At 40.7% G+C, this 13074-nt stretch overlaps 1 protein-coding gene across 1 annotated transcript in view; it reads right to left on the bottom strand.

Moving 5' to 3' along the window:
• The window catches only part of LOC139460612 (aromatic-L-amino-acid decarboxylase-like), a 98833-nt gene that overhangs the window by 28694 nt on the left and 57065 nt on the right, over positions 1–13074 (bottom strand). The gene's annotated exons all lie outside the window — the stretch shown is intronic.

The following is a 13074-nucleotide window of genomic DNA, read 5'->3' as shown; positions in this document are numbered from 1 at the left end:
CTGATAGTGTTTCCCATTACCTCACAGAATGTCCGATAGTGTTTCCCATTACCTCATAGAAAGCTCTGGCCACAAACAAACACTGAAATTCCTAAAAGATGAAAATCCTGATGACGTGGAATTTACAGAGTTAGAATTGATTGTTTGTTGCTTTACACCGCAGGTAGCAATGTTCCAGCTATATCACGGGCGCCTGTAACTAATCGAATCTGGTCCAAGCAGACCAGGGTTTAACAGCATCATCACCCAATGCCCTTGGAGTGCGACACAAGCAATCACCCTAGTCACCGAACCCGTCGCCTAAACAAGGTGTAAAGGGCTGATTGTTTTAACCGGGGTCTCCCTGGTCTCAGGGTCGCGGGGGTCGCAGTGTACAGTGTCAAACTGCCCTCATTTCTCGTACGTTACTTCTTTGTTTCTCTTCTCTGTCAACAGTCGGCGAGACGGAAAAACTCCGAGAAACAAAAAAAAACCTATCACTTCCGCGGTAGAATTGCCAAAACTAAACAGCTGATCTTTGAAACACGGGAAAGAAATCTTCAGGAAAACATTAGTGTTTCTCAGGAAAAAGTATTCAGGAAACTCTCCTCGACAAATTGCGCGGTGTTTTCCTTGTGAAACCGATAACACACAGCTGAGACTGGTTGGGGAACGCGGGATCTTATAATTAACAGGACAGACACAGGGAGACGTGCTCAGATTGACAATTACCGCTGTGCACAAATGTTTTAAACACCGATAGTTTGAAGAGACATAAACATAAACCGGGATAAAGGAAGGTTTAGGTTTGTTTGTTGTTTAACGCCGCACGCAGCAATATTCCGGACATCAAAAACTCCGGACATCGTTATTGTGCTATGATCGGTGTGTGCGGGTTGCTGTATCGCTGTTGAGAGCTTACATACCTTCGAACATACTTCTTTGAAATATAAAGAATCCCGATTATTATGTAACGAAGGGGAAAAATTGCTATTTCGTTAAAGAGTGCGACTATAACATATTCAAGCGTCGAAATGTTGGATACGATTTGTTATATTTTCAAAAAGCGGGACGCTAGTTTAGGACCGACGGGGGTTGGTAAATACGCTGAATAAAACAGACGGCCTGCTAGATTTTGGACAGAAAGCCGACATGCTGTGGAAGATACTAATCTAGGAATCGGAAGGTCAAAATGGAGATATCGCCTGTCACAATTTGATATGCTTTTCATGATATTTATAAGTATGTCGCCTATTATAAAAACAAAAATCCGGTATGTGATCGATATACTTCTGTAAACAGAAAGTAAAATATAAACAGCCTTAATTTATATGTTGGAATGGCAATACCTACTATCAGTTTACTGGATTCATGACATTGTTACATGTCAGCCTGGTGCCCATCTGTCTCAATGAATGTTTACACTGATCTGTGTTCGTGTGAGGGCGCTGTGTAATAATTGTCACAGGGAACATCTAAGAGCAGCTGGTACGGTCATGATTGAATTAGTGATCGCTGATTGGGTGAACGACAGATATCTCAATTCTTAAATTCCGCTCATAGGAATTGTGAATTTCCGGGGGGATTTCGCAAGGATTCCGCAGCTACACGCTATTGATTCTGGTCAATTTTGGAACGGTCATTTTTACCATAAATGGCTCAATACAGGACCTTTACTATTTTTAAGGCCCATGACAATTTGATAGTAATTAGTTACCTAAGCGATATAAATAACAAATCCATGGCAAGTAATGGCGATAAAGTTAGCAGTGGAAGTAGTAGTAGTAGTAGTAGTAGTAGTAGTAGTAGTGGTGGTTGCTTTTATTAGTGTAGTAGTAGTAGTGGTGGTGGTTGCTTTTATTAGTGTTGTAGTAGTAGTAGTAGTAGTAGTAGTAGTAGTAGTAGTAGTAGTAGTAGTGGTGGTGGTTGCTTTTATTATTGTTGTAGTAGTAGTAGTGGTGGTGGTTGCTTTTATTATTGTAGTAGTAGTAGTAGTGGTGGTGGTTGCTTTTATTATTGTAGTAGTAGCTACCGTAGTATCATAAGAAGCAGAAGCAGTACCAGTAGCAATAGTAGCTGTAGCAATAGTAGCAGTAGTAGTAGCAATAGTAGCAACAGTAGCAATAAAAATAGTAGCAATAGCAGTCTTCGTTGCAATAGCCGCAGTAGCAGCTGTAGCAGTACCAGTAGTACGAGTTGCAGTAGTAGAAATAGTAGTAGTGGCAGCAGTAGTAACAGTCGTAACTGTAGCGGGACAACATCCAACAATAATAGCAGCAGAAACAAGAACGGTTACTCAAGCATTGCAGTAACATGTCACATGTCATGTATTAAATATAGCGTCAAAATCGTTCCCTTTCATTGATCAAAGTACAGGTGAACGATACGTAAGACGGAGATCGACATGTGTTTTTGTTTCCGCTACACGACGTGTATTATGCACGTACTGTCTGCCGTCTATTCACAACTGTGACAACCCCAAGTGGTAACATTTGTGATTAATTAAGCTGAACGATTCTATTAAGGCGCCGAATATCTTCATCATGGGTGTTAGGCGATACGTCTAGCTCTTTAAGATATGTCCTTCAAACGTCAAGAAACGCACTGGAATAAATTGCCCTATCTAGAACCACCCAGCTCGTATGGCCAGTCTGGGAACGATCGTTATCCCAAATCGTGTCTTTATTTTCAATACATCAAGCGTAGAAGAACGTACAGGGCGTAACGCTAGTATGACCTTCGCCATTTTGGCTTTATCCGCCATCTTGCAACCTTGTCATCAAGTTCCCGTATGTCACTTTGAAATATTGGATCGGCTCTTACTGAAACGAACCGAAATAATCCTGGCTTCTTAATTGGAATACGGACGCCGGCCGGCCCGATTTCTCCTCGAAAGGGTTTAAACCTGCGGCAAAATGATAAGAAGTCTTCAAATGATATTTGTCTCGGGCAGTGATCTTCTCCCTGATTGATTGCGCGTCTTAGACGGGAGAATACGGACACGGAATCCCGCTGACAATTGAATGGTCTTTCCAAATCCTATCACATAATATTGGGCTCGTTCCTCGTTTTATTCCACTCAACTCTGAGGAGTCCTTAAGACTGGATTTCTGGCCTTTGCTGATTAAATATAAAATATGAGGTGCGTTATGAAAGGTAGACCCACGTGTGGGGGTGTGGGGGTAGAAGAGAGCAAGACATTTGACCGCTTAGTCGACTTTTATTCTCATCACACACATTGGAGGATAAAACGTATCATTGAACAAGTCACGATGGCGTGAACCTAAATTTATGCCCTCGTTGTCATGGACGAAATTTTATCCCTTCAATTCTCACATAGTCTTCGAATTACCTAGGTCTAAGATCTGAGACATCTTATTTTTAGGGACGTGTTTGAGTCAGCCGGGCTGACACTTAAGAATATATACGGGGTATGCTCAGTGAAGGGTCTCAGTGGTAAGACCACCGTCTGTATTAAACCTGTCACAGCATGACGTATTTCCCCGTCGCCGACCGAAACAAAATCGGGCCCTATCTTTTTTTTTATATTTTAAAATTATAGTTTTTATATTCTATATTTTCTTCTATTTATTTGCATGCGCAATTCGATATTAGTTATTTTCCGTTCCGATTAGTTGAAAAACTATGTAAAATTGGGATTGGATCCTAGAAATCGTCTTACCTTTGACTGAGAATGAATACTGTTTTTTTATCTTGTTTCCTTTCAACATTATAAAAAACTGTTTCACCTAAGCTGACGGGTTAGGGGTTCACCGAAGTGTATGAGGTCATTCACTGTAGCGTGACGTCATCTTGTTGTAGAGCGAGTCATGTCTGTGTCACGACGGTGAGTGTCCGTGTACAGATGGAGTCCTTCGGGACATTACTCTTAACCTTTTCATGTCGATAAACATTGACTGAGTATTCGATGACAGAAATGTTAACATTTGAAACTTCCGTCGGAAAGGCGCGGGAGTGTGGGGTGTGGGGGTGGGGGGGGTGATGAGGGGTGCGTGAGTGAGGGAGGAGGGTATGTACTAGGTAAGCATGGTTGCAAGAACACAGAGCGAATAAAGCTGTATATGGTGGACAGTTAATCAATCTTCAGTCTGAAAAATACCTTTTAAATAAATACGAAGTATCACCTCCACTGCCCCAAAATGGACACGGCTAACAAATTGTAAAGTAAGCCCATTTCGTTTGGAAGGATTGCGTGCATGGTACGTGTCAGTTGCAGATTACCTTCATAGCCTTCCAAAAACACAACCGAATCGTTTGATACCAACTGACCGTCCCTGAGCCTCTTTGGAGCCTCTAAGCCTCTTTCCAGTTCTCTCTGATCCGCGCGGTGGTGTCCCAACGCTCGTAACCTTTCAACGCAAATAACTGCACTGGCCTCCTGTTTTGCCATAATACCTTGAGGAGACAATTGTCTTCGAGACTCAAGTTTCTTGTTGTGCTATCCATCCCTAGTTCCCAACCACAATCCGGATTTATAACTCATTTCTCCGTGCGGTATGGTTTGATATCGGCATGGTTATTTTTTTCATGTATTATCTCAAAATTCTACATCAGTTACAGTGCAATCGTTTTAGTTGTATTTATGTTTTATCACGCTTTGTAAATGTTATTTCTAGTTTTACATTGTATAAATGTTATTTCATTTTTCGTGTTTCCATCGCCTTGTGGGTGTACTTGTATGGCAGATATCAGTCTGAATGCTGTATTTTTTCCGCAGACAAGAATATCACAGTAAAACACATTTTGCATCTGAAAATATGAAAATGATAAAAACGCTCTACACGCGTATTTTCGTATGCTCCTATTCTGATCTCCGACTACAAATGTTAAGCTGAAGGTTTCCATTAAGAGGAAACCCTAGGGACCAGCTGCAGGGCCCCTGACACAAAGGGACCTTAGCACTAAGACTATGGTTGTGTCCACATAATACAGTTCGTTATTTTATTATGTTTTTAAATATAATTGAGCAATAAATATTTGAGCTCCTATACATTAATATAAAGGTGATCTTAACTCAAAATTCATCCCCAATCCTTGAAAATCAAATGGTTGCCCAGGCTGACGTATTTCAGCTGGAATGTGAATATTGCTTACTGGTGTAAAGTTTAGACAGAGGTATGCCTCTCCCGGAATACACGCGGGGTTGTTCATCCCTGGCGTCTAAGTGTATTCATGAACAATACTCCTCTTGTTGTCAGTAAGTATCCATTCAGATTATGGTTATTAATTCACATCAAGCGATAAAACAAAGGTAATTATTTAACTCTGTTACAAGTTCTTCTGAACCTACGAGATCGTGTCGTGTGATACAATTAAGTTTGTTTCAACGAAAAGTTTAATATTTAAAGGAACCATTTGTACCGTAATGTGAGATTTGAGAATCTGGGATTCGACCCCAAAAGACGGCGGAAAGAGCCCTTGCACCACTAGACCACTGTCTTTTAAGGAAAGTACGAAAGTAGGATTCACCCCCCTGTGAAGTTAGAATAGATCTTCAGTAACACATGCTTGTCGTAGAAGGCGAAGTGAGGTGAGGTGAGGTGAAATGGGGTTTAACTTCGCGTCAAAGATTATTGCACTTATATAGCAACGCATGCACGTGTGTGTGTGTGTGTGTGTGTGTGTGTGTGTGTGTGTGTGTGTGTGTGTGTGTGTGTGTGTGTGTGTGTGTGTGTGTTGCTGCTTGTACTAGTCCGGACTGATGACGGTTTATAGTGCTAGCTCACTGAGATACCATGCCACAGTTTAACATGAATACCCTACTCAGACACAGTATACTGACTCTGAGCCGACCGAAATACCATGCCGCAGTTTTAGCCACTTACAGACAGGGTAAGAACAAGTACCATCTTTTAAGGTATTTTGGTATGACGCGGCCGGGCATCAAACCCCGGAACTTTCGCTCTCCGGGCGGACGCTCTACCACTAGACCACGCAGGTCTGTTGTAAGAGGCGACTAACGGGATCAGGTGGTCAAGTCCGCTGACTTCGTTGACACATGTCATCGTATCCCAATTGCCTAGTTCGATGTTCATGATGTCAATAACTAGATTTACTGGTCCAGACCCGATTATTTACAGACCGCCGTCATAATGCTGGAATATTGCTCGGTGCGGCGTTAAAAAACAAACAAACAAAGGATATACACCTTTCTTTGGATGTCAAGATATACGGAGTATGGAACACGGAAATGATGTTCCAACTGAACGAGTCTGTAGTCCAATGCAATTGTGAAATGTGAATTTCATATAATAATATGCTGCCATTAAGACTGGACTATTACTCATCTCAAAGTTAGGACGCTTTGGTCAATGATAGGATATTCGCAGAATAATACAGTATTGGCCATGGGAATTTCACATCTGCGGTGAGTTCAAGTTTTATGTGTTACCGTCGAATAATGGCGTCGATGTCCTCTGAACGTGACATTTGTGACGTCACAGGCACGTGATGAAGCACCTGATACTGATAATGTTACAAGTTATTGTCGATGAGGCGAGAAAAGCATTGAACGATCACTCAATGATAAGTATAAGTTGTATTAACTCCTTATAGTGATTGCATCAACGAACTAAACGCGATTATTGATTAATTTGGACATTTATAGCGAATTACGTCCTTCAAAAAGGAACAATTTTCTTTTTCAAACGGTAGGTATTATCACATTTTTTACCCGTGGCCTCTGTTTTGATCGACCAGTGTGTGTGATGTTATGAAACGCGTGTCAAATGTTTTGTATTTCACGGGGTACAGCCAGTGTGGAAGGGATGAAATAGAATTTGACGTCGCAACGATAATGCATAGCGACGTGCATGCACGTGTGTTTGTGTGTAGCTGCTTGTACTAGTCCGGTCTTATGCCGGTTCTCTAGTGTCCGCCCACTGAGATACCATGCTGCAGTTTTAACATGAATACCCCACTCAGACACAGTATACTGACTCTGAGCCCACGAGTCCTTGTTTTATCCCCGTTATGCTCAACTCCAGGAAGGGAAACAACAAGTACCCTCTTTTATAATTTTTCGGTATGATGCGATGTTTACGTGTAGCTTTCCACTGCCTTTAACAGTATTCCAGTTATAACGGGGCGTGTTGAGATTAATGTGGGAAGACGGCCCGAAGTGATGCAGGTCTCAAACGTTTACCACTTTGCTGAAACCTATGATGACGGTTATGGTGCTGATAAACCTAGAAACATAATCGTGACGAACCGGGATTCGAACCCATGTTCAAAACGTTTCTGGCGTGCCCAAGGAACGCAACTCTTTACAGTGAATTGCGGCACCTAAGACGACTGGGCCACCCGTGTCCATAGTTATAAAGAAGAGACAATATTGGGGCCATGGAGTAGTATGGTGGGCGAATGGTGGATTCAAACCCACAGGATTCTCAGCACATCTAGGGAATTCACCCACGTTTGGGTGAGGTAAAGTGGAATGGAGTTTAACGTCGCGTGCAAGAATATTACACTTAGGCCGCAACGTGCATGCAGGTGTGTGTCTGTGTGTCCTTTACGCTTAGGATGCTTACAGCGCCCTCTGTAATTTTACTTTTCAGCGACGCGAATTAACGCTGTTGTGGCGGTAGATCACACGGACATAGTAGGAACTATTGATCGTAGCAGTTACTAAAAACACACAGTGTTAAAAATAACACTCACAAAACAATGTCTGCTCAGATCAATGTTGGTGACCTTCCTGTGTATATTTCCATCTCCAGTACACGACCACTACCAAGTGACTGTACAGTGTCTTTAAGGATGCCCATTTGTCTTTTTAGTCTGGCTATCGAAGGACCAAGCACATCCACTGACCAGAATAACATGCATGAAGCAGTTGCTGACCATTGGAATCCATGGGGCGATGACATGTTGATGAATCGCTGTTCAATCAATAAGCTTCTAGAATATTTTCTTATCTTGTTGAGTAAGTGAGTGAATGTTGTTTAATGCCACAGTCAAGTATTATGATCGAATCTGGATTACAACAGTGACAGCAAGTGATATCTCATTGTACAAGGGGTCCCAAGGGAATTTGTCTCTCTGATAGGGCTGGGACGAGTCGAAAACTAATTCCCGGGTACCCCCCTGTTACCCGACCCTACCCGGGTACCCACTGTAGGTCTCAGGAGATGTCGTCAAAATGTCCGATTGGGAACATTTTTTTCATAGCCCTGGCAAATCGAATTAAGATACATGTATTAGACAATCTTGTCATTCATACACTGAAGTTGAATTATGTTATATCTGTATTCAACCATATGAAAAGTCAGAAGGAATGGGTTCATAGTCAGAAAGAAATGAGAACATTAGTGTGGTGTAACGAGTTCTAGATAATGTTTGCCATCACACAATATATCAAGTGCCCGGGTAGTCCTGTAGGTACCCGGGTCCTACTCAGTACCCACCCGACCCGGGTACCCGAGTTTCCCGTCCCAGCCCTTCTTTCTGAGGCACTGGACCTTCACTGGACGAGTGACATTTGTCAGTAATATTCCATGTTTTTCGCTTTGTCCAGTAATTAATCGAGTGGTTGATAGCATGAGGTTACGATGACATACAATCAGCTGGGTTACACATCATGATTTAAAACTCAGTCAGATCTTACGAGCAGAGCGGACGTAAATTGGGGGAGGGGGGGGGGGGGGGGGTGGGGGGGTGGGGTTGGGGTAAATTGTCTTCACGACTTTTATACTGTATACTGTAGTCCGGAGCGTAAAGCTTGAATCATAATTATCATATTCTGTTTTTGAAACTGTCCCTTAACCCAAGTCGCATACGTTGATGGGCCTTGAAAAAAAGATCATATTGACTTCAGAAATACAATTATTGTAGTTCATAAATTCTGACACTTTCGGTACAAATATCTGTAAAGACATCAACAGTTTTTTTATCATATTTATCATATTTCAATTGATCATAGGCTATTTACACAAAATGTTTTTGAACCCAAATATGTGTGTCGACATCGCAACCACCGGGGATATTATTTTATAAAGCGATTTTAGCGGTACGACAATTGTATGTTAAAGTCAGGTGGTGCTAAGGACGCTTTGAGCAAGCGGGTTCTGCTCATCTAAGGTTCTGCTGTGGAGAGTTGCGTCCCTTACTCGTGCCAGGATGGTCTGCTCGTGGGTACGAATCACTGAAGAGGCTTATGTCTACAGCCTGTGTTTTTTAGTCTACATTTACATTACCTTTACACACTGTAATATAACGGATATGACATTGAAAGTGAACATTGAATAAGGATTGCAGATCGAAAACAAACAAGCGGTACGGGTTTTGAAAAATATAACGGCGTCCTCTCGAAAAGAGTAATGGCTTTCGATCTGGAAAGACACATTGAAAGATCACTTTCAATATAAAAACAGACGTAAGAGATCAAGGAAGAGACTTGCATACAGATTAAAAATAATGTTTTATTACTTTATCTAATCGGTGATGTGGACATACTTTGCAATAGAAGTTTAATACTCGATTCTGCGACTAGGAGTATTTCTCAATTATTGAAAATGATTGTAATTGATGCACGTGGACTATCTTCTCGATGTGTTAGGCATAGACACGAGCTCGATCCTTTGACGTTTTATTTTGCTTGTGTGAGTTTTTAACGCCGCAGTAAGCGGTATTCCAGCTCTGTCCATGTGGTTGATATCATGATGAACCTTCCACGTTGAAAATAAATTTGCAGAGTTCGGCGCCTGTTTTCAGCCCAATAACGTTTATAATATTTTGGTGAAATCCAGTTTTCAAGTGTTTACTTTCTTTTGGTTAAACCTGAGGTAATGTTTTTCATTATATTATGAAAGATGTTTTTTATTAAATCGCTATAATAGTACTGAGGCGAGCGACAATGAAAATCAAATACTTAACATATCATCACGTTAATTGTTGAATTTATACACTGCTAACCCATTTCCCCTGTGTAATCTCTTACCTAAGCATATTTGTAACGCATGTTCTAAAAACAACCGCATGTTTCTCAACAAGAGAATGAAACCAAGAGTGACTGCTTTTGAAAGCCAGAGTGATTAAAACTTCACTTTTGCACAGATGAGCTAATCAATAACTTCTCCTCAATGAATACAAGATTCGCCAAGAAAAAACTTAATGGCTACTCAATAAGCAGAAATCAATTACCCTGCTCTCAAAGGTATTCAAAAGTCGTCTTTTCATTAAGTTGTACTCTATACGTTGTTATAATAAAGCAAATAAGTCTGTGGGGGTTAATTATAAAGGTCCAATTAAACTCCATGGCGTCGCGTTTGACGTCTTTGTCTCTATCCAGATGACAGTTAAGAGGAATGAAGAACGGTGTCTGTTTCGAAAATGGGAAACTTAAATAACTGTTATGTTGAAGTTTTCTGAGAAAATAATAAGATAAACATAGCCTAACTGAAATTGAACGATCGCCTTTTGCAGATTTTCCCCAAACCTTTTAAATTATTACCTTATTTGTACTAGGAATGGAACACAGGCACACGTGTAGGATTTCAAATTGCAGATTTACTTATGAGGAAAATTCAATTTTGTTTAGTGAGCTATTTAGATTAACCAAAGGTCCCGATATCTTTAAACTATAACTTTAAGGGACCCAACTTTGTAGAGAGAACTGCGACTACCCGCTTGTCATCACATCATGTTAATGCAGTCTGCGTTGTATACGATGGGACTTAAGGTCAAGTGGTCAGTTGGTCAAGTGGCCAATTGTGCCATAGAACATTACGTATGATATTTATGAAAAATAGAAATGTTGTTGTTTTTAATCAGTGAGGTCAAAATTTGATTTTAGTTTTAATTTTGCTTTCCCAAACCTCCAACCTAAATTCACAGATTCAAGTGCGTCATAATTTCGGAATCGGAAATAAGTTTAAACTGAGAACTGGAACACTCGGCGAATGCTCGTGGGCTAATTTAGATCAATGTCTGATCCACCTTGCATTCAACCTCGACTTTTATAATTCTTGGTTCACGGATGTGTTCTAAAGAAGCAGCATCGGTGATCGAAATAAAATAAAAATGGGATTAAAAACAATATACACTTAAATAGATTCTTTAAATGAATGTCCGGGTGGTTTTAAGAAAAATGAAACGGAAGAAAAATACTACTTTGTGTGTTTCTTTTAATGACAGTTTTAAGAGTTACATCCCCTACATTATCAATCCCCCTTTTCAGTGCGGCAATGTGGGAATAGGACGGCAGGGCTGTGGGGGAACTATTCTAAAATTTCATTCTTTTTCGGATATTTTGAGAAATTGGGTTCAACGAATCCGTCCAAATCGCCTTCATGCGGACCATGACATTACTCAATCGAGTAATGGTCGTTGCCAAAAACAACAATACAGACCAGTTGCTATGGTTACTGTCTAATCAGCAATTTGTTAAGTTGTATTTTTTTCAAATATTTTCATTTGGGATAGAATGTCAATCTGTGTCTCAAAAACCGCCTCTGCCCATCTTGCGACTGATGTCCCAACAGCTGCTTCATTGTCATGGGAGTGAAAAGCAGTGAAGACGGTTTGTACTTCAATGTTATCATTGATTTTTTAAGGAGTAAATGTAATACATACTGAAACCTTTTGTCCTTGTCGTCTATCGATACCCAGGAATTATCTTCAGTTGGTAACCAATACATTACTGAAATTACCCTTGCTGAGGTGAGTAGGATTTCAAACGAACAAAGAACAAGGTGATTTATTTGAACTTCGTATACCTTGTGAAGCTGAGGACGTATACATTGTAGACCGTTCAGCCATATTATTTTTCCTTTTGTTCTTCTATTTTTTTATGTGGTCTGTAGACTCGACCGTAGCCTTTCATTAATCAAAGATGGTTCCTTGAGATGGAGAAACGTGTAAGTTCTTGCCGGGATGCTGCTGACAAATAGAAGCGATCGATATGAAGCACTTGTCTCCCATCAAACTAATATACCGTATAAGTTCCAAATAGGCCCTGGTCTCTAAAAAAAGCGACAAAACCCTTTCATATTCATCAAAAATCTCTGCCAAAAGAAAACTCGATTGTATGATGCCGACTATATCATGAGCATGTGTTTATGAATCACTGTCAAATATCGATGGTAGTGATGATACCAGATTGAGAAAAGATGAGCTTATCCTGACCCAACGGTGGCACACGTCATACACACACGCAAAGGCAAGTCAATTGTTCATCTAAAAAATCATGAGAACATACGGTACAAATCAAAATAGGGAATTGCATCGGACATAATTTGTGTCACTGATGCGTCGGGACAGGTCGGGTCTCAAATACACGAATTTGGAGGGTTCTCTACTTAAACGCTGGGTCTCGAAGACATGGTTGGCCTCAAATACACGCAGGGTCTTTGATACACATCGATCGCAACCTGTTGCATATTTGCCCTACTCAGACTCAATCTAAGTAATTTTTTGAAATCAACATGACATCTTCCATTGTTGGGGTTGTGGCTTAAAACGCTGAACAAATATATTTCTCAAATAACCTATTAAATCACAGTGTTTTAGTTATTTGGAAGTTGTACTTATTCAGTAATCGGTTTGAAATAACTACCCAGTAACAGTAATACCTATTCGACATGGCTGAAGTTGACCTACTTTCGTTACTCTTCACTGACCATGGCTGCCAAAATAGTTCTTTGGTGTGACAGTGCTTTCTACAAATTGAATGAGCCTAGAGGACATCCCCTATTATTACTTTTGTTCACCATTAACGTGATGATTTACTGGTGGAAATGACCCTGGTGGCACACCACCGATGACGACGGAAACACCGAAATGCCTGAATACCATCGTTTTTATCTGTAGACGTACGACACGAGAGAGGTTGAGAGACTGCTCATGTTTGTGACCGATGGTCGTGTGGGCCTGACAAAGTGATTAGTGCTTTGCTTACTCTGTGTGTTCTTAAATAGATTTCATCATGTTCGATAAGCTGTTGTTCAGATATTGAACGTGTAAACTCTAAATGTTATCGGCGACCGCTGTTGTGTGCTGTGATGTGTAGGCTATTGATTTGATTGATGTTTTCCTACGCGAGGTTTTTGTGTTTAAGAAGTCATGCTACTTTTGAGG

Source organism: Haliotis cracherodii, unplaced genomic scaffold (assembly GCF_022045235.1).
Source record: "Haliotis cracherodii isolate W230 unplaced genomic scaffold, xgHalCrac1.p SCAF_14, whole genome shotgun sequence".
NCBI lineage: Eukaryota > Metazoa > Mollusca > Gastropoda > Lepetellida > Haliotidae > Haliotis > Haliotis cracherodii.
The sequence above is the reverse complement of the archived record's forward strand: the minus strand, read 5'-3'. Positions and strand labels throughout refer to the sequence as shown.